This window comes from Aulonocara stuartgranti, assembly GCF_965226115.1.
Source record: "Aulonocara stuartgranti genome assembly, chromosome: 2".
Lineage (NCBI taxonomy): Eukaryota > Metazoa > Chordata > Actinopteri > Cichliformes > Cichlidae > Aulonocara > Aulonocara stuartgranti.
This window is the reverse complement of record NC_138940.1, coordinates 13,277,631-13,299,454: the sequence shown is the minus strand read 5'-3', so window position 1 is coordinate 13,299,454 and position 21,824 is coordinate 13,277,631. Positions and strand designations below refer to the sequence as shown.

Below are 21,824 nucleotides of genomic sequence, written 5' to 3'. Positions count from 1 at the left end.
CAGTTTCCTAGAACACAAATTGCCCGCTAAAACTTAAGGAACTGTGTATTAAAATTGTAATAAAACCTACTACTTGAATCCTCTTTTTTTTACTTTAACATGTGACAGTGAATCAAAACAAAAGATGACAGGCTGCTATACATTAAATGCACTAATTTAAACATAAAATGAGCAAAGCTTCTTTCATTCAACTTTGTCAGCACTCTTACAAAGTATTCTTGATTCTCTTCCATATTTGACTTTTCACCCTCAAGATTAAGGCCAGCTAAAGAGGGCATTACACAAACTTTAAAACACACCAATACCCTCAGAACACAGGTCATGGGAGAAATTAAACGCATTCCTTAAAAATGTGCAAATAACAGCATTTAAGACACAGCAAACCATTAACTCAGAAGACTTAAGAACAGCGCTTTAAAATTTAGTAAAACACAATGAAGTAGTGCCAGAAATGCAGGAATAAGGTTTTTGTGAAACTCACTCACGAATGGTCTATCAAGTCTGCTCTAGAAAATACCAAACTAAAGATTCATTACTTTAGAGCTGGCTTTTTGTCCATCAAGCTCAAGGCATAGCTTTTGAAATACCTCAAAGGTAAATTTCAGCTGCTTGGGATAGGTAAGGTTCAGAGCGTAGATTACTCCCATCATCAAAGCACAGGATCTGGCAACATCAATCCTCTCCAGGATCTTGGATCCCTCAACGATGATGGTTGGAGGCCCATCACCAATGATAGCAATCTTCATGATTTGCATTGCAAGGTCTGCGTTGAGCTCCTCCTCATCCTTGTAGGAGAAATTAAATGTTAGGATGTATAAAATACATAGCTCAAGCACTTCAGGATGACGTGCATAAGGGAATGAACTACTACAGGTAGGAAAATAAGCTAAAACAGGTTGTCTTTTGTGTTTTTCAGTGATTTTACTTTGTCATTCTGTAATTTTTAAAAGCTAAATTAAACCATAATCCAACGTTTAAAATAAAAAATGTCTTGTTTTTCACAGTTTTGTTTTTCCACTTTGAAAAGAAAATCAAATAAATCATTTTTAAGGGTTATTCCACTTCTAAGTGAAATTTTATCTATTGCCATATTGCCACAGTTAGAAAGTGAGAAACAAGCCTTTTGTAAACAGCACACTAATTCTCCTGATCCGGAGGCAATCCATTTGCTTTAGCAGAGCACAAACAATGGAAGTGAATAGCAGGTGCTAGCATGTTGTGTGCAAAAGTGATTAAAATGACTAACAAAAATGAAAACAGTAATGAAAACAAATATTTCTTGGGAGCTCAGTAATCATGTTCACGGCAAATGAAAAGTGCAACAGTAACACGGAAGATTTGCAGAAGCTGATTTAGACTTGAGACTACATTGCAGTTACGACAAACACCGCTGTAAACATCCACTGCATGGTGCATGGATATAACGCAACAGTTGGAAAAGCCTCCAGCTTCCATAAACAAACACACACAGCCACTACTATACAAGCATGGTAAGCTGCAGTAACAATGGATGGGTCTTTGATTTGTTGAAGAAATATTGCACAAATAGCATGTTGGTTTATAGACACTGGTCGGCAGTGGCTTCAACTGCTGTGTTATAACCATGTGGAGGCTTACAGCAGTGCTTTGTCGTAATGTAGTCCCAAGTCTAAATCGGCTCCTGAAAATCCTTCATGTCAATTCATACTTTTCATTTGCAGTCAGCATGATTGTTGAGCTCCCCAGGAATACTTGGTATCATTATTGAGTGATTTTAATCACTTTTGCACACAAAATGCTAGTACCTGCCATTCACTTCCATTGTTTATGCTCTGCTAAAGCTGCTGCCAGATCAGGAAAATGACTGCGCTGGCTACAAAATTTTTTATCCTGTGTGTTTATGTTGCACCTTATCACGGAAACAGGTTTCTATTCAGCAAATTATGTTCAATGACAATGGCAATAAACATCTTCGGATTGTAATTCTGAAATGCTTTTTTCTCACTTATACATGGCAATAGACATATCTTCACTTAGGGTTGGAATGTCCCTTAACTCATTCAGTGCCAGCCACTCTCAGATTTCATACTCCCCTCAGTGCCAGAGATATTTAGCTTTTTCACTGATTTTGAAGGCTCACAGAATATTTTGTTCTATGACTATGTGAATTCTGAAACCACCATGACAAAAATGAGTCTCTCTTCTTTCAGCAGCAAAAAAAAATGTTTCTACCTCTGTTATTTAGAAATCTGCAGTAGAAAAGAGAAACTTTCATGACAAAACACCTGTTTCTGGATCAAAAGCGCTTTGTGTAAATAGGTTTTTCTAGCAGATCAGTGACTTTGATGTAAATATTTCGTGTTTCAATGATTCATGCAACATCTCAACTATGTTTTACTACTATGAAGTAAAAAAATCACCTGTAAAAATGTACTTTTGGCAGATTATTTTTTGTATAAAAATAGTTGTTTATAGACAATTTCAACATTTGAAAAATATATAAGAAAAAAGCGACTGATTTATGATTCAGAGAGTCTGTGTGTGTGTGTTACTCCCGCACAAGTGAGTGCGCGACTTAGTCTGTTCACCCCCCACCCGGCCATCGGTTCGTCTATCAACAATTTCTGTGCGTTTTATGCAGCAAATCGTTCATTATTCTGGTCCCTGCTGCCTTCAGAAGTTTCTAACAGGAGATACTGGTCAGATAAATCCGGTTCATGTTCACTGGAATCGCTAGAAAAACCATGACGTCAGGCTGCAGACACCTCAAGCTCGAAATGACGAGCTGGATCAAAAATCGCGCCACAATACTCGTTCTCAGTAGAGCCGACTGTCACGCTGGTGGGATTTTATCCATGTAATCAACTCCACCACCTTCTCAATTCAATAAAAAGCTCAAGAGGCGTCTATGGCACTGAGCGTTCGGATTCATTTTGACGTCTAAAGACGTCTATGGCACTGAATGACTTAAATACTCAACCCTGAACAGAAAATCCAATGAACAAAACACAAAGACCCAACAGAGACATGCATTCAAAACTAAACAAAAAATTAAAAACCAACTCAAGTACTTGCGCTGTATTGTTTGAAAAGATCCTCCTCCTTCTCTCCAAGATAGACTATGAGGCAGCGAATAGCAATTTCTCTGCGCTTTTCAACTGTGTTGTCCTGATTGATAGAAAAAAATAGAAGGTGTTCAAAATACTCTTTTTCAGTGGAAAATGTGCCCACATTACAGAACTGGCAACAGAAACTGAGTATTTCAGAGGTTCTCATTGTTGAGTGAGTTGAGTGTTTCCTTGATCTGTGTGATTTTAGGCTACCCCATGACTTAAATGAACAAAAACAATCTAGGTAAGGACATGGCAGAGGCTGTACACTGGGGATATGGCGTAACCTATAATGTTTCATCAGCTCTTTCTTAGTGGAGGTTGCAAATTTACAGATTTTGCCAGGCCAATCCATACTTCATGATTCTGAATTACTCAATTCAAGCTTACTTGTTAAAGCTTACTTCAGAAGGTCCCTTGGTATTCGATACCAGGAGAAGATGATGGTTTGAGCCTTTGTCCTGGCAAGAAACACAGCAAAGTAACTGAATATTTCGGTGAGATTCCCACTTTCTTTAGAAGGCTGACCACGTCTTAACTGGAACCCCTAGATCTGCAACGCCAGGACAGTGTATAACACCAGAAAGTTGTGCCTGCACAAAAATACAAAAGATGGTATTTTCAACTTCACCTGTGAGTCTTCAATACAGTGAATAAGTTTCACCTGTCAAAGCTGTGTGAGCTAGAACCAAACATTCAAAACTACATAGACCTGAATACACTGGGTGCTGGAAGGCCTAACGTGGCTTTCCATAGATCAAATATACATAGAGGTGACATGGACTGGGCCAGTCTGTTGGAGCGTGTATCCCCAACGACCGCGATCTTGGAGGGGTCTCCACTCGCCCCCAGTGCATGTATTTCTACTGAGGAATGTGTTAACTCAAAAAATAAATAAATAAATAAATAAAATAATATATATATATATATATATATATATATATATATATATATATATATATATATATATATATATATAGTTTTTTTTTTTATCAACAAAAGCAAACATAAGGTGTGGCATGACAGGACAGAATCATTTCTGACAGTAAATACGAAAAAAACCCCAAACTTTTTTATACACAAGCTACAATGTCAATAATCCCACTTGATCTGTTTTCATTTCATTCTCCAAAACCAAATTGGAATCAATGCTGAGTCAGCAGCTATGGTCATTTTTGTGCACCCTAGTGTTGCAAAAACTGGCATACTACTGAAACCATATGTGGGATTATTGACCTTTCTTGCCTTATCTGTTTGGAAAAATATTTAAACATTTTCCTTATTTACCATGGGTGAATACATTCCTCAGTAGAAAAAATGCACTGGTGGCGAATGGGGACCCAACCAAGATGGCGGCCCGCTATTGATTTTTTTCTTACTTTCAACCTTTATTGAGGCATATCAATGTTACAGCCAGTGCCAATGCACGTCGCCTCTACGTCTCTACAAAACACGGAAAGTACCCAAAAATTAGGGACAGCTAACTAGCCTACCATATGCGGCACAGTGCACTTAAGTCTGGTCTTTTACCTGTGAAAATAGGCCGAGCAGCCGGTGAAGAACCGCTCTTAGCGGTCAACAGACACACCGGACTAATGGCGACCGCACTTCCTGCGCAGAAGCCAATGGGGTTGAACTTCACCCCGTAACGTTACGAAAATTTAGAAGCGTTTCTTAACAATTACTAACATAAAATGCTTCCCTTCAAAAAATAAATTTCACATTTCAAAAATAAAATCACAGTGAACACAACTTAGCTTGGCTAGCTACGTTAGCATAGTAGTTTGCGCCGGGGCGAACAACGTCCGCTATCTTTTAAAAATTATAAGACAATTACAGTGGTCTGCATTAGAGTAACGTCAGTGTTAAATTTTCCAAAAAGAGCCCAACAATTTATGCTATCGCGGAATTAGCTGCTGTGTGTATATTAAAACACACAAACGCGGGGGCAAGCTAAGATGTATGTTATGTATGTTACGTCGTTGTTTTAAAGTAAACTAACAAAATCCAGAGCGACTGCAGATATGTGTAATTTCGCATAAAATTACTCACCGTTCGCGACGAACACAGCTCTTGATAAACCTTGAACACGTGCTGTTGAATATGTCCGCTTGTGTAGAAGAAGGGAACTATGAGCTGTTTACACGTCATCAAGTTGTATTTTACATCGACAGAACTTAAAATTATATTGTTTTTTGATTAAAAGAAGATTTTAAATTCAGACAAATCACGATTATATATTGAGTAAAGAGGCATAATTTATGTGTCACCCGAACTCAATAAAATAAAAATTTTAATTAGGAAGTCTAACAGTATTTATGAACTTGATTTTTCATTTCACAACAACATATATATGTAAGTAATGACTAAAGATCCCATTAATTACTTTTTAGAGTGTAGGGAAATATCCATGTGTAGGCATTAAGACAAACTTTGAACTTCATGTGGCTGCTGGGCTACATGAAGTTCAAAGGGTTGTGCGCTCACATTTTGGCTTTGCAGGAGGAGGCAGGGCATCAGTATTGCATCTGTAACTACTGGTTAAAAATGATTCCACCAGAACAAGATGCCTGTCCATATTTTGCCATGTTTTGGCTTTGAACACATACAGCAGGAGAAAGCAGTGACATACTTATTGTTCGTCTTTACACTCTACATTCTCCCACACTTCACTGACCGGTACCACTTCTGTCTTTAACAACTAAGTGGCAAAAATGCTCAGCGGTGTCAAATGGAACAAAAGCTGCCTGAAAACAATGGTTCACAAGGAGAGGCAACTTCAGAAAAAGGCAGCGAGATGGACTCTTCCACAGACTGCAGTATTGAAAACACAACAGCTTCAGTTCAGGAATTTATTTAAAACGATGGAATTACTGACTTAGAGGCAGACATATAGGCAGCAAAAACTGGAATAAGTAAGTTACAGCCTGATTTCAAAATGAGAGTTAAACACTAAAAGCTGATTTGGAAATGGAACACAGGTGAGGAGGGTGGAAAAGTGGATCTGACATCTGGTTAGTGGGCTGGGAGTGGCAGAAAACATGGCTTAATAAAGTGAAGAAATTGCATTACTGAGAGATTCAGAGGCAACTGCAAGACTGGTTTGGACTGAATGCAGCATAACTCCTTTACAGTATTAATATGAATTCACTGGATAAACTCTGCATTTTAAGGCTGAAACTTTAACATTATTACCTTACAAAAACGGCGCAATACCTTTATTTTCAATCTCAATGTTCAGTGTGGCTTGTTTCTAAAAGCACAATTTCTGCTATTTGGGTTGTGAATGCCAGAAAAAGATTCTGATCTCAAGAGACGATCCTGCTAAAATAAAAGGTCAAGTAGAAAGGAAAATAAATGAGTGTGGACGGTTGTTGCTGCCGTTATTTCTGCTGCACGTGTAACATGTGAAAGGTCTAATTTGACCAGCCTCGTGTGTACGTTCACATCTCTCTGGGAGACAAACGGGTCCTGACTCTTTTTTTGCCAGAGGTCACGATGCAGACACTTTCACAGATTTAGGGGAAAAAAAAGAAAAAAGCACAAATCCTCATTTTCTGTCTTAAAACACAATTTAGCACGGCACTTAGTGACAAAATCAAACCAATTCCTGCCAGGACATCCTGGTTGTCTTGACCTCACCATCGCCGTCTGCAGTCTGCCTGTCACATATAGTTGTTTTGCTGCCTCTCTGCCTCTTTGCTCGGCACTGATTTGCCCCATTAGACGAGCATATGTGTGGAATGTGCTGTCGATCCCAATCAGTTGATTTGGAGCTGGGCCTCATCTCCTCGGGGAGCTGCCTCCTCCTCCTCTTCTTTCCAAAAACAGCTGTGAAGTAACTAAATCAATTTTCTGCAGTTTAGTACTTCACACTTTTTGAGTATACAAGGCCATTTTGATTTTTAAGCTCTGACTTTAATTTACTTTTAATTTACTTTAATTACACTGATTTTCTTCTCTTTGTCACTATTTCTTTTTTCAGAGATTATTAAATGCTTAGGTCTTACTAAGACCAAAAAAGTGGACCACATCAGTCCAGCTCTGAGGTCCTTACACTGGCTGCCTGTCCGTCAGAGGATAGACTTTAAAGTTCTGATGCTGGCCTATAAAGCTCTGAATGGTTTAGGACCAAAATACATCAATGACCTCCTGACCCAGTATGAACCATCCAGATCCCTCAGGTCATCTGGATCCGGTCTTTTATCAGTTCCCAGAGTCAGAACCAGACACGGAGAAGCTGCATTCAGCTTTTATGCTCCTTATATCTGGAACAAACTCCCAGAAAGCCTCAGATCAGCTGAAACACTCAGTTTATTTAAATCCAGGTTGAAGACTCACCTGTTCTCAGCTGCATTTGAATAAAGCACCAAATCCACACTTTAAGCTTAAATTTCAAAACTTACATTTAACTACTGATTTTATCTACTGTTCTGATTTTATCTGTTTTGATCTTATATACTGTTGTTTGTTTGTTTGTTTGTTTGTTTGTTTGTTTGTTTGTTTGTTAATTAGTTAGTTAGTTTATTTGCTTGTTTTAATCAATTTTAAATCATGCTTTTTATTTGTTCTTGTTTCTAATGTCTCTGTAAAGCACTTTGAATAACCTTGTTGTTGAATTGTGCTATACAAATAAACTTGTCTTGCCTTGCCTTAAATGTGTGTCATCCTTTTTTTAATATAAAGAATTCAGTTTTTAGAAGGAGCATTTTAGTCCACCTCTTTGCAACTTAAGGAGTCCTAAAGGGCTCCTTAAGTATATAATTTGACCCAGTGAGGTGCAACATCCCTGATTTTGTGCAATCAAGAGCACTAAATCCAACTTCACACAATCTGTCTTTACACCGTAAGTGCTGCTTAAGTAGGTCTTAGGTGTGTCTCAATTTTGATACTTTGGTAAGTACGCATTCAAGCAGTATACTAGGGTAACAGTGAACTATTACATCATTTTGACAGGTTCATAAAACATGGTGAGCTGTGAACTAGCTTTACTGCAAAAAGTCGTACTTTTCAGGAACATTTGCAGCTTGCTGTGCCTCTGACCAACAATGAGAATAAATAAAACATTGCAGCACAAGCAGAAATCAAACAACACCACAACAGAGTGTGCAGAGTATGGAAACAAATCCAGCTAGCTGCTACAGTAGCTAGCACTGCCAACATCATGCTGCTGACAACTTTTTTATGACTTTGAGTAAACTATCCGGTTACACAGTAACAATGTTCAAACAGGCTGTCATTAAAACCACAGCCTTTGTCACTTAAATGGCTTAAAAGGCTCAAAGTGTGCCAAGAAAACATTCCTCTCTCTTCTCTGTCCGCCAGTCTGAACTGCTGACATGAGGCTTGTTGGATTCTTGGATTCATATGGTTGATGTGAGCCTACTGTTTGCAGCCTCAGCAGAAAGTGATGAGGGTACATTATTTTTCAGCTGTCCAGTTTTGTTAAGTCCTGAGTTGTTTTCTGTGGAAGTTCTGCTACACAATTGGGCAATTGGATAATTGCGCAAGGATGTGTGTCTACTTCTTTACGACTGTCTTTTACATGTAAGACTTCTAACATTTGCTTCAATTTTCTTTCCTTTTAAAACGTTTAAATTTCCTATTTTCTGTGTCTCCAACATTATTTATTCAACTTTTTCCCCCTTACATCTTTATTTTCTTCTTGTCATCATCTGCTTTGTACTTGTTAGATAGATCTTAAAATTCAATTTTGTTTTATTTCAAAGCTAAAATACTCTTCAGCACACCAAGTAGTTTGAATGTTTTTATATTTAAATACTGGTAATTGTTGGGTTTTTCAGAAACGAAGCTGTGGAGATGCAGACTTGATTTCACTTTCTGATTTTTTAAGAGGTGAAAGGTTTCTGCCTTCACACTGAAGCAGTTTACTGTGTGAATGTCTAACTCGAGTTTCTGTGTGCAATTAGAGTGTGAGAAAGTGAGCAAGTACAGCATGTCAGTGGCCTCTTGACAAAGTTGCCATTGGCAGTGCGGCTCCTCATCATCTTCGCATTGGGATAAAATGAACCCATGAGACCGGTGCCCCCGAGTACCTCAGTAGACTTAATTTAACAGAGTTAAAATCAATTTCTCTGCCTTCTCTTGGGTCAAATTAACTATCTCCTCATATGAAGAAGCACCAATGACTTGACAGCTCGTCCAGATCCCAACTGTGTCCGTCTGTCTGTCAGCTGGCAAATGGCTTTTCATTTTTTGTCCAATCTCCGACTCTAACTTGGAGTGTGAGCTGCCCGCATGGTGAGCTTGGATCTGCCAAGAAACTGACTGGATGGTGATGCCACTCCTGCTTCTCCCCATATCCCAGTATGTTTTGGTTCACAGTAATTGCTTTATTTTGTTGAGGCGTGCAGCGAAGATGACACTGAGATGAAATCGAGTGTTTCACTTTGGAATAAGTGCAACACTGATGTAAGACAGTGCTGATTTAGGCTGAAGTTAGTGAGGTCACAGTCTTCTCTGGCAGATTGGACTTGTTTTCAGAACATTAAGCTCTCAATTTATGTAAAAATATTTTTGGATGGCTTGGTAAACAAGCTGTGAGTCTGGTGCATCGTCTTCATCTCATTTGACAAATATGATGAAACCTTTCAAACTAAAGTGGTGATCCTCTCATTGTTGGCTCTGGCCTAGATAGCTTCTTTGGCAAAGGCTTAAAATGGCCCATGGATTTGTAATTGAGCAGTTTGCCAGCCAACAGTCCTCCTCTTTAAATTGTTGTAAAACCTAAAAGGTAATGTTTGAAGAGACTGATGAAACATCTGAGTCAATAGCTTTGTGTCAATTGTCCACAAAGTGTGACGTCTCCTTTACTTTTTAGATCATACCGATCCTTTTGGCAATCTTTTTAAAAAAAATTAATTGTGTTAAAAGATACAGAAACACTTCAAAATCTAATCTAATTCAATTCTAAGCAAAATGCTTGTTCGCACATGACACCATCATGTCATCCAGACAGATGTTCTTTTTTTATTTTTTTATTATATCTTTATTTGGAATGGACAGGAAAAATCAATCAACATAGCAATATATGAATGACATGAAAATAAAAGAGTCCTTCCAGGTTTTTAGAGTTAAGTCCAGGAGGGCAAATGACAAACACAGTGATCGGCAGGTGCATATTATCCTCTAATGAAGAATTGCCTGATAAATAAAGTTCTACAAGGTTCACATGTTCTCCAGAAGGGGACTCATATTACATAAAGGTAGAACACATTATATGGAACTATAAACTATAAACTGGGGGGTTGCCTGTACTGCTGTCATGGAGAAGAAAAAAAGAAAGAAAGAAAAAAAAAGTAGAAAAATAAGTAAATAATAAATGAATTAACAATGGTCAGAAATTAGATAAGTAGGTTACAAAAGTACAAGTACCAGTCAGATCAAGTAAAGTCAGCTCTTGTGGGGGTAATGAATAGGATCCATTTGTTCCAAATTTAGTAGAATTTGACCTTTTGATTTCTTAACCGATATGTCGGTTTTTCCATCCTAAATATCTCTAAAGTGATCCCAAACCAGTCATCCAGGGTAGGCTGAACTGGACTTCACCATCTTCTTGTAATTGTTTTCTTAATCTGATCAGTAACTAATTACTGATTACTTCCTGAAAAAAAGTAATCCCGTTACTTCACTGATTACTTATTTTCAAAAGTAATAAGTTACTTAGTTACTTTTTAAAACATGATTTATCCCCTAAATAGGTGATAAAGCAATAGATCTTTCAGCCCAATTCTACTTTTTCTGCATAATCCATCATACAAAATGTAATCAAATGAAAAAGTCTCTTTTTAAAACTAGTTTTAATCTTTTAACTTTATGCATCAAGCAAACATTAAATTATATGCACCATTCTCTGGCTGGAAGAAATTTGTTTAACATTTAAACCTATTTTCTGCATATTCCAGCATATAAAATAAAATAGTTTTTTGTGTTTACACTTACACTTTCAAATAGATGCACGTAAAACACAGCAGATAATACATAAAATCAAAGACTCAGCGGTCCTGTTGCTCTGTTTTCACCTGTATAGCAGGAGTGGGGCAGGCGGAGGTTTGCCCTGGTGCAGGTGTGCTGCAGCGGTCAGTGGAAGGCAGCGTATTTGGTGCTTGCTTGGACATTTAGGGTTTTTTTCACTGTAAAAAGAAGTTTTCTTCCCACGCAGTGAGCAGCGGACGCTAATGTTTTTGTCACTTTTTACAGAATCAAACTCAAAGTAAGGTCAGTACTTCCACGCTTTAAACGCTGCATGGTCATACTCTCTGCCGCAGTCGTTATATTATCCATTTTTGATCTTACACAGCTGTTGCCACGAACGTCGCACTCGCTTACGTCATTGTCATGAGACACTCTTGCAAAAAAGTCACAGTTTTAGTAACGCAGTAACGCAGCGTGCTTACGGGAAAGTAACAGTAATCTAATTACCCTTTTTGCAATAGTAATCCCTTACAGTGCAGGAAGGCCGAACGAAAATGAAAAAAAGACAAGTTACAAGTCTCTTTCCTGCTGCTGAGAGAGAGCCTATCTAGATATCAAGTCATCGTAAAAAAATCTAAGAAAAATCTAAATTTCTCGCAAGCATTATTAAAACCAACTCTAGTAACCCCCGAACTCTTTTCTCAGTTATTGAATCGGTCTTGAATACCACCCCCGCTTTCCATATAGATAGCTCCATTGAAATGTGCGATAGATTCTTGCAGTTTTTTATTAATAAGATAGAAAGGCTTTGATCTACATCTATCCCATCCCTGTATAATGTCTCATTAACATATACCCCCTCAGCTGCTTTTGACCAGTTTGAGGCTGTATGTCTTAACCAGGTAGAAGAGCTTTGCAATAGCATAAAGACATCATCCTGCCCCTCAGATGGAGTCCCAACCCATTTTCTAAAAAAGATTATTAAGGTAGTCGATCCTGACATTTTAACAATTTTTAATAGCAGTCTCAGCTCTGGAGTAGTACCAACTGGATACAAGCATGCTGTAGTGCAGCCAGTACTTAAAAAAACGAATCTTGATTCTTCTGTTCTTGCTAATTTTAGACCTGTCTCCAAGCTACCGTTTCTGTCAAAAATTCTAGAAAGGATTGTATTTGAGCAGCTACAATCCTTTCTAAACAGTCATAATATTTTTGAGAAGTTCCAGTCGGGCTTCAAAACCCACCACAGCACAGAAACTGCCCTCTTAAAAATACTTAGTGATATTTTATTAATCACTGACTCAGGAGACCCAGCCATGCTCCTGCTCCTAGACTTAACTGCAGCCTTTGATACTGTTGACCACAGTATTCTGATCTCCCGTTTGGAGCAATGTGGTTTCAAAGGTATCCCCTTGGAATGGTTTAGGTCGTACCTCTCTAAGAGGACTTTTTCCGTGAGCCTTGATGATTTTATTTCTTCCCCAGCTCCTTTTACTTGTGGTGTCCCGCAGGGATCCGTATTAGGCCCGATTCTTTTTTCAATCTATATGTTGCCCCTAGGCCTAATCTTTAGGAAACATAACATCTGCTTTCACTCATATGCCGATGACACCCAGATTTAACTTCGGTTTAATAGAAACACCTCTACGCCCATGGAATCGTTAGTCAAATGTCTCGACAAAGTTAAAACCTGGATGGCCTCAAACTTTCTTACCTTCAACGAGGATAAAACAGAGGTAATTATTTTTGGACCAAGCTGTAATTTCAATGCCCCAGATTTGGACTTATGTAACCTAACATGTGCTGTTAAAACACATGTAAAAAACCTGGGGGTTGTCTTGGATAGCAAACTTACATTTGAGAAACAAATTAATTCAGTTGTCCAGCGGTCCTTTTTTTAAATTAAGGCTCCTATCCAAAGTGAGATCTTTTCTATCCTTTAGAAACTTGGAACGAGCAATTCATGCGTTTGTTTTATCTCAACTGGATTACTGCAATTCACTGTATGTGGGTGTCAGTCAGTTCAGCTTGGCCCGGCTCCAACTTGTACAGAATGCTGCAAGCTCGCCTTTTGACTCGTGTGAAGAAACACCAACATATTACTCCGGTGTTTGCTTCCCTTCATTGGCTTCCAGTGCGTTTTAGAATTAAATTCAAAATCTTAATTTTAACTTATAAAGTGCTAAATGGCCAGGCACCGGACTATTTGTCTGACCTTTTGCAGCTGTATACGCCCTCTAGAGCCCTTCGATCAAGTGATCACCTACTCCTTACTTTACATAAGTCTAGGATGGTTCATAGAGGAGATCGGGCATTTGCAGTTGTGGCACCGAAAATGTGGAACGATCTACCTCTCCACATTTCAAAGGCCCCAACTGTTACTCTTTTTAAATCGCATCTTAAAACATTTTTTTTTACTCTGGCTTTCGAAACTGTTGGAGAGTTACCAATTCTTTTATCCTAATCTGTTTTTAATTTTTATCAGTTGTTGTTGTTAATGTCACTGTTTAATTGTTATGTTGTACAGTACCTTGGTCAACGCCCTGTTGTTATTAAATGTGCTTTATAAATGAATAAATGCAATGAAAATACTTTATTCGTTACTCGAAAAAAGTAATCAGATTACACTAACGCGTTACTGCCCATCTCTGATCACCATTTACCTTAATATGAGCTGACGGTCAATCATAAAGAGCTTGGATTACTCTAATAAACTTATTTTGAAAGTCAAACTTCCCCAGAACCTTGTACAAAAATACCCATCCAGATGTTGTTCTTAAAGATGCTGTGGGGCCACCAACTGGTCTCTAGGGTAACAAGACAGGCCTAGACACCAGTCAGTGGCCCTCTGACAACCACTGGGTCTAGGGAAACATGTGTAGCGCCTGGTGAGTATTTGCTGGAAGTTGGCAACATTCCAGGTGAAATTTGTCCCAAACAGGGTGCAACAACAAAAACCTCCCAGTGGCTGCTTTGGTTGCTAGCAGATCACAGCAGTCACCCAAAATTTGTGTGAAAGACGCCGACTTGTTTGCAAACTCTTGCTAACTAATTGCCAACCTAGAAACTGTTCACCTTGAAAGTTGTGTCTTACAGCACATTTTAGTCAAACTGATATCTTCCATGCAAAATACTGGTGACAGCAGCGAGCTGGCACCCAAGGACATGGCATAGCTTTTTTTTCTGCTACATGCAATATCAATAATCACAATAATTAAAACAAAACATGTGCCCAATTTTTATTGGGCACATGTATTCAACATTGTGATTCAACACACCTGAATCCAATGATTAATTCATTATCAGGCCTCTGGAGAACATCAAGAAATGTTGAGGAGGTCATTTAGCCATCTGAATGAGCTGTGTTGGACACATTTAAAACTTGCAAGACATTGGCCGTCGAGGCCTGGAGTTCCCCACCCCTGGTTTACAGGGGTGGGGAACTCCAACGGTGGACTGCCCAATCAGAAGCTACGCTACAGGACGCACTCAACGACGTAGACTGGGACATGTTCAGAGCATGCGCAGTCGACATCAACGAGTTTACGGAAGTAGCAGTATGCTTCGTCAATATGCTAGCGGAGGAGATTATCCCCACTGCGAGAGTCACCACATTCCCAAACCAGAAACCGTGGATGGACAGATCGATCCGCACTGCAGTAAACGCCAGGACCGCCTCCTACAACGCGGGTCTCGCCACTGGCGATATGAGCGCCTACAAAGCGGCCTCATACGGCGTGCGGCGCGCGGTGAGAGATGCCAAACGCCGGTACCGGGAACGTGTGGAGTCCCGCTTCCACCAGGGCGACACACGGAGTATGTGGCACGGACTACGCACCATTACGGACTACAAAGCCAGGGACACTGCGCCGATCAACGCCGACTCTGCATTCACCAACGAGCTGAATCGGTTCTACGCCCGTTTCGAGGTTAGCCAGGCGGCTAATGCTATCTACCGCCTGACTACCGAGGACAGTGACGTCATCAGCGAGAGACCGGTGACCAGCATCGCGGAGCATGACGTCCGAGCGGCACTGAGGAGAATGAACACAAGGAAAGCGGCGGGGCCAGACGGCATCACCGGCCGTCTGCTGCGCTGCTGTGCTGACCAGCTAGCAGGTGTGTTCACTTACATCTTCAACGAGTCCCTGGCGAAGTCTGTGGTCCCCACATGCTTCAAAAGATCCACCATCATCCCTGTGCCCAAGAACAGCAAACCCTCATCCCTGAACGATTACCGGCCAGTTGCACTGACCTCGGTAGTAATGAAGGTGTTTGAGAGGCTGCTGAAGAACATCATCTCCTCCTCCATCCCAGACACCACAGATCCGCTGCAGTTCGCCTACAGATCCAACAGATCCACAGAGGATGCCATCGCCCACGTCCTACACACCACTCTCAGCCACGTGGACAAGAAACAGGGTAACTATGTGCGAATGCTGTTTGTTGATTACAGTTCAGCGTTTAACACAATAGTGCCCTGCAGACTGTTCACAAAGCTGAGGCATCTGGGACTTAACAGCCATCTGTGTGCATGGGTGTTGGACTTCCTCACTGGCAGAACTCAGGTGGTGAGGGTGGGCAGGTGCTTCTCCAACAGCATCACCATCAACACAGGAGCACCTCAGGGATGTGTCCTCTCGTCACTGCTCTACTCCCTCTACACTTCAGACTGTGTGGCCACCCATGGCTCCAACACCATTGTGAAGTTTGCTGACGACACAGTGGTGTTGGGTGCCATCTCCAACAACGATGAGGCGGCCTACATGGATGAAGTGAAGAATCTGGCATCGTGGTGCCAGGACAACCACCTCCAGCTGAACGTCAGCAAGACCAAGGAGCTGGTGGTGGACTTCAGAAGGGGTCAGCACAGAGACTACAAGCCCATTATCATCAATGGAGCTCCAGTGGAGAGGGTGCAGTCCTTCAAGTATCTTGGTGTCCACATCTCCTCAGACCTGACATGGGCTGCCCACATTCAGGTCCAGACCAAAAAGGCTAGGCAGCGCCTATATCACCTACGACAACTGAGGAAGTTCAGGGTCTCTCCAAAGATCCTCAGGATTTTCTATACAGGCGCTGTGGAGAGCATCCTCACACAGAACATGACATCGTAGTTCGGGAACAGCTGTGTGAAGGACCAAAAAGCTCTCTAGAGAGTGATCCATACAGCAGAACGCTGCTGCAGGATTGCTCTCCCCCCGCTTCAGGACACCTACACCAGGAGATGCCGGACTAGAGCAGCACAAATACTGAAGGACCCGTCCCATCCTGGCAACAAACTGTTCCAACTTCTGCAATCTGGTAGAAGGTTCCGCATCTTCCGGGCAAGGACAGAGAGACTCAAGAGGAGCTTCTATCCTCAAGCCATCCGTGCCCTAAACACACACACCCGCCCTCTCACATCATCTATAATTGACTGAGACAGGACTCTCTTCCAGACACTCTAAACCAAGGCACAATGTACATTTCAAATTCCTTTAATTTTAAATATGTTTATATTGTCTATCCTGTAAAATAGTCAGATGTCTATTCATATTAATGTACAGAATTCACCTGCTTGCTGCTACTACTGCACATTCACCCAGTGTATATACTATATGTATATATATATATATAATGTTCTTCCTCTACACCCCCCCCCCCCCCCCCCCCACAATTTTTGCACATGTCAAGGAGCGTGTCAGGCTACATTTCACTGTGTGTTATACTTGTATAACTATGCATGTGACAAATAAAGAACCTTGAACCTTGAACCTACAGGGTGGGAGAACGTGAGGATAACAAACAGTGAATCTGACTACAAACAAAGGGAACATAGAAGTAAACACACACACACACACTGAGGGTAATCAGGGAAATAAAACACAGGAGGGCAACAAGACACAACTGACTATAATTAAGGAAAATGTCAGACAGGAAGTAAAACTAGAGATAAGATAAAGGGACACAAAACTACAAAATAAGACAGGAAGTAATTAACTGAGATGCTTAATACAGGGAACACTGTAACTAAGCTGAAACCTAATAAATACCAATGAGTACAATGAATACAAAAAACCCCCAAAACAATAAAACACCTGGAACTAAAACAGTGACTAGTGACTAAAAGGAAACCTGACTCTTAACCCTTTAAAACCGGTCAGAGCGGCACGCTCCGTTTTGCGCAACTACTTTTAAATCCCGGTAGCACTGCAACCACGTGAGCTAGCGCAATAATTTTATTTGCATATGAAACCGGAGGAGTTGTACTTACATCTTATGCCATCAGCTTGTCCTAGGTCACAGTTTGCTTCCACATATAGCTTTGCAAAAACTGCATAAAAAGTGCTTGCAGCAACAAAAACATAATATTCCAGAAACACGCTTTGCCGATCCGATCAGCTGTTCATAACACTTCCTAGAATAGACGTCAGAATAGACGTCAGCGTGAACTATCGCATGTCCGCCATGACCTGCCCGAAACTGGAAGTGACGTCATTTTCACGGAAATGTAGTTTTTTACCATCAGCGCCTCATGAGCCTATACTGGTGTTTTTAAAAGTTATAGTTGAGTTTATGACTTTCTATGTCGTTTCTGGGATGCTTAGGACTCATATTGCACTGCATATTGCATATTGCACTCATATTGCACTCATATCACATGCTGCTTCCTGTCCGTCAGGAAGTCAGTGATCCACCGGCAGATGGGATCAGGCACATTCATCTGGGAAAGCTTGTCTCGGAGATGGTCTGGAAGGATGGTGTTGAAGGCAGAGCTGAAGTCCACAAACAGGATCCTGGCGTAGGTTCCTGGGGAGTCCAGATGCTGCAGGATGAAGTGTAGGGCCATGTTGATGGCGTCGTCTACAGACCTGTTGGCTCTATATGCAAACTGCAGGGGGTCCAGGAGGGGGGCCGTGTGGGTCCTGAGATGGGAGAGAACTAGGCGCTCAAAAGACTTCATGACCACAGATCTCAGAGCCACGGGTCTGTAGTCATTTAGTCCAGTGATCCTAGGTTTCTTGGGGACAGGGATTATGGTGGAGGACTTGAAGCGGAGAGGTGGGGGAATTAGTGTCCAAAGTGCCTCTATTGTTGGGGCCGTTGGAGGTGTGAAGGCTGCCTGATGGCTCGTCAAAACGGCAGTAGAAGGCGTTAAGGGTGTTGGCTAAGAGCAAGTCATCAGTGGAGTGGGGGGTTTTAGGCTTGTAGTTTGTGATATTCCTAAAACCTTTCCACACAGAGGCCCAGTCATTCTCTGAGATCTGCATCTTCTCAGAGTGCTGATGTTTAGCAATGTCCACTTCTTTAGTGAACCTGTACTTGGCCTCTCTGTAGGCAGAGCTGAAGTCCACAAACAGGATCCTGGCATAGGTTCCTGGGGAGTCCTGTCTCCGCTTCTGAACGCCTTTCTCTTTTCCAGCCACAGCTTTTTGAGTTTAGGAGTAAACCAGGGTTTGTCATTGTTATAACTCACCCTGGTGCGTGATGGCACAATGCTGTCCTCACAGAAGTGGATATAGGAGGTGACAGTGTCCGTAAACTCGTCCAAGCTGTTAGAAGCAGCCTTCATTGTGTCCCAGTCTGTAGACTCCAAACACGTGCGAAGCTCCTCCACAGCCTCGTTGCTCCACAGTTTTTTAGTCCTCACGACAGGTTTGGAGAGCTTCAGCCTCTGTCTGTACGCGGGGATTAGGTGGATCATGACGTGGTCAGAAAGTCCGAGTGAAGCGCGGGGCACCGCGCGATAGGCCCCGCTGATCGTGCTGTAACAGTGGTCTAATGTCCTCTCCTCTCTGGTCGGGCATTTAATATACTGCTTGTATTTGGGAAGCTCATGGCTCAGATTGGCTTTGTTAAAGTCCCCAAGAGCAATGATGAGAGAGTCCGGGAATGTCCGCTCCATGTGCAGTATCTGCTCCGCGAGTGCGCACTGAGCTGCCTGCACATCTGCGTCTGGCGGGATGTAAACAGCGGCCAGGATGAATGAAGCAAACTCCCGCGGAGAATAAAACGGTTTGCAGTGGATAAAAAGATATTCCAGAGAGGACTCCCGGACCATCAGCACCGGCTCCCCTCAGGGCTGTGTTCTTTCTCCTCTGCTCTTCTCCCTGTACACCAACTGCTGCACCTCCACCCACCAGTCTGTCAAGCTAATCAAGTTTGCAGATGACACCACCGTTATTGGGCTCATCTCTGACGGGGATGAGTCTGCCTACAGGAGGGAGGTTGAACGTCTGGTGTCCTGGTGCAGCCACAACAACCTGGTGCTGAATGCCCAGAAGACAGTGGAGATTATTGTGGACTTCAGGAAGCACACAGCCCCACTCCCCCCCATCATCCTGACTGACACCCCCATCACCTCTGTGGACTCATTCCACTTCCTGGGTACCACCATCACCCAGGACCTGAAGTGGGAGCCCACCATCACCTCTGTCATCAAGAAAGCCCAGCAGAGGATGTACTTCCTGAGGCAGCTGAAGAAATTCAACCTGCCAACACGGACGATGATGCAATTCTACACTGCAATCATCGAGTCCATCCTCACCTCCTCCATCACCGTGTGGTACGCTGGAGCCACTATCAGGGACAAACAGAGACTGCAGCGTGTTGTGCGCTCTGCTGAGAAGGTGATTGGCTGCAGACTCCCATCTCTGCAGGACCTGCACACCTCCAGGACATTGCGGCGTGCAGCTCGGATCTCAGCTGACCCTTCTCACCCTGGACACAGTCTGTTTGACCTGCTCCCCTCAGGCAGGAGGCTCAGGTCCATTCGCACCAGAACCTCTCGCCATAAGAACAGTTTCTTCCCCTCTGCTGTTGGACACATGAACAATAACCATATGACTGTTCCCACCACTAACACATGACCCTACGCTGTGTCACTGCATCATTCCATGTTTGGCACTGATCACCACCTGCACTCATGTATATATCTTTCTACGTAGCACTCTTAATTCTTATCCCTACTTTTATTTTTTCATGTCTATTTAAGTGCTATTTATGACACTATTTAAGTGCCATTTATGACACTATGTTTGCACTGAAGCACCGCAGCAATTTCCTAATGTTGTAAACCTGCTCAACATTTGGCAATAAACCCCTTTCTGATTCTGATTCTGGAAATACTTTATTTTGATGCATATGCTGCATTTTTGCAAATTTGCACTATAATATTTATTTTCCTTTTTTCCTGCATTGTATAAAAATTGGTGTATTTCAAAAATAAAACTATGAAGACACTCAAAATAAATTTCCTGTGGTGGGAAAGTAGTTTGTGTAACTTTTTTGTATTTACAGTTTTGAGGGATAAGCTTCTTAAATTTCTTTAATTAGAAATATATGTTAAAAAAAAAAAGATTTTCAATTTTTTTGTAGTTTATTGCACTTTTTTGCAATTTATGTATGTAATTTAATAATATGTATGCACTTAATGCATACATATTATTAAAATTTGGGCTTTAATGGTTGTATTGATGTATAGCAACTTGAAATGCTCCCAAAAATGGCACTACAACATGTAAAAATATAATATAAGCTCTGGCGGACTTGGTTCTATGGTAGGTCTTAAAGGGTTAAACAGTAGACAAACAAAAGACTAATAATCAAAAAATAAAATACCTTAAAAAATGTCAAAAGCCAAAGACCATGACAACGTGACCTCTGGCTCAGCAGTGTATTTCCATCCCTACCACTGAGCAGTTCTTGTACCAGCCTGCTTGCATGAGAAGACAAGTTATGTTGTCGACTGAAAGACCATATGCTACGTCCAGTACTACACGACTGCCAATAATAATAATTCAGTCTGATGGTAAAGAAAAGCACTTGAGAAATATGCTGCAATAACAAACATAAGTCAAGGATACAGAGACTTAACGAAGAACACATTTCGTTTAGTGGGAATTTTAAAGTTATTTCACTAAATACCAAGTAAGATTTGTGTAGCTGGTTTGGCAAATACGTTGGATTACTCTGTCTTCCAATAACACAAAGCTGCTTGAGTTTTTATGAATACAGCCAAAATATTTTCCTTCAAAATAGCCAGGACCATGTAGTTATTAGGCAAATGTGGATGAATCAAAGCGCCTGTAAACAGAACTTTAAGGACAAAGCTGTGGTAAAAGCACTCGGTCCTCTGTTCTACAATGCTCCCAGCAGCCTTTGTGTGTAGGGGCAGCGATGCGAGATAACTCGCTTGTCACAGGATGCCTTTTAATAATGGCCCAGATGATAAATTGCTTTAATCAGAGGAACGGTCTTTTCCTGTAACTTATGATACAGGAAGCTTGTGAAGAGAATTGTTAAGCCAAGCCTCATTGAGCGTCTTAATGTTTTTATGTGTCCACAATTACATTAAGGCTGTGACACGACGATCGGCCCGGCTGGCAGAAGATCGGCCTCCGTGACGGCTTCTTCTTCTTCTCCAGAGCGATGGATGGAGGCAGCAGAGAGCAAAATGGAGGAGAGGAGTGTGAGTGTGCAGGGGGGGAGCAGGAGTCAGTGAATGGATCAATGGAAGTCATTATTTGGTGCTTACCGTTTGGCCAGGTCATAGTGTGATGGATGTGTTGTGGCAGGTAATGGTCCTCTGCTGCCTCCGCCTGAGCAAACGGAGATGATGAACTCAGATGTGTTCACTTGTCAACATCGTCCTGACTTCATCTGGTTCAGTGGCCACCAGCAGAGCCTGAAGGCTGCCTCATGCTCCAGGTAGTGTGACTGTAACTGCAATTACCCGAATCGAGTTCACACACTAAATTGATATGTGAAATGCTACCTTTTGACAATTCCAGGTCGATTATCAGGAATCACTAGTTT

The 21,824-nt window shown here is 41.5% G+C and overlaps 1 protein-coding gene and 1 long non-coding RNA gene across 5 annotated transcripts in view; both read right to left on the bottom strand.

The window, feature by feature from the left end:
• The window catches only part of shtn3 (shootin 3), a 510,884-nt gene that overhangs the window by 167,843 nt on the left and 321,217 nt on the right, over positions 1-21,824 (bottom strand). The gene's annotated exons all lie outside the window — the stretch shown is intronic.
• LOC309713607 lies at positions 79-5,488 on the bottom strand. Of its 2 annotated transcripts, none has more exons than XR_014278618.1 (3): positions 3,494-3,965; positions 3,051-3,147; positions 79-785 (listed from the first exon to the last, which is right to left on the bottom strand). It is a non-coding gene; the product is annotated as an uncharacterized lncRNA (long non-coding RNA). The 2 variants fall into 2 exon arrangements; XR_014278617.1 differs by lacking the exon at positions 79-785 and adding an exon at positions 5,142-5,488 and having other exon boundaries at positions 1,380-3,147; positions 3,494-3,682.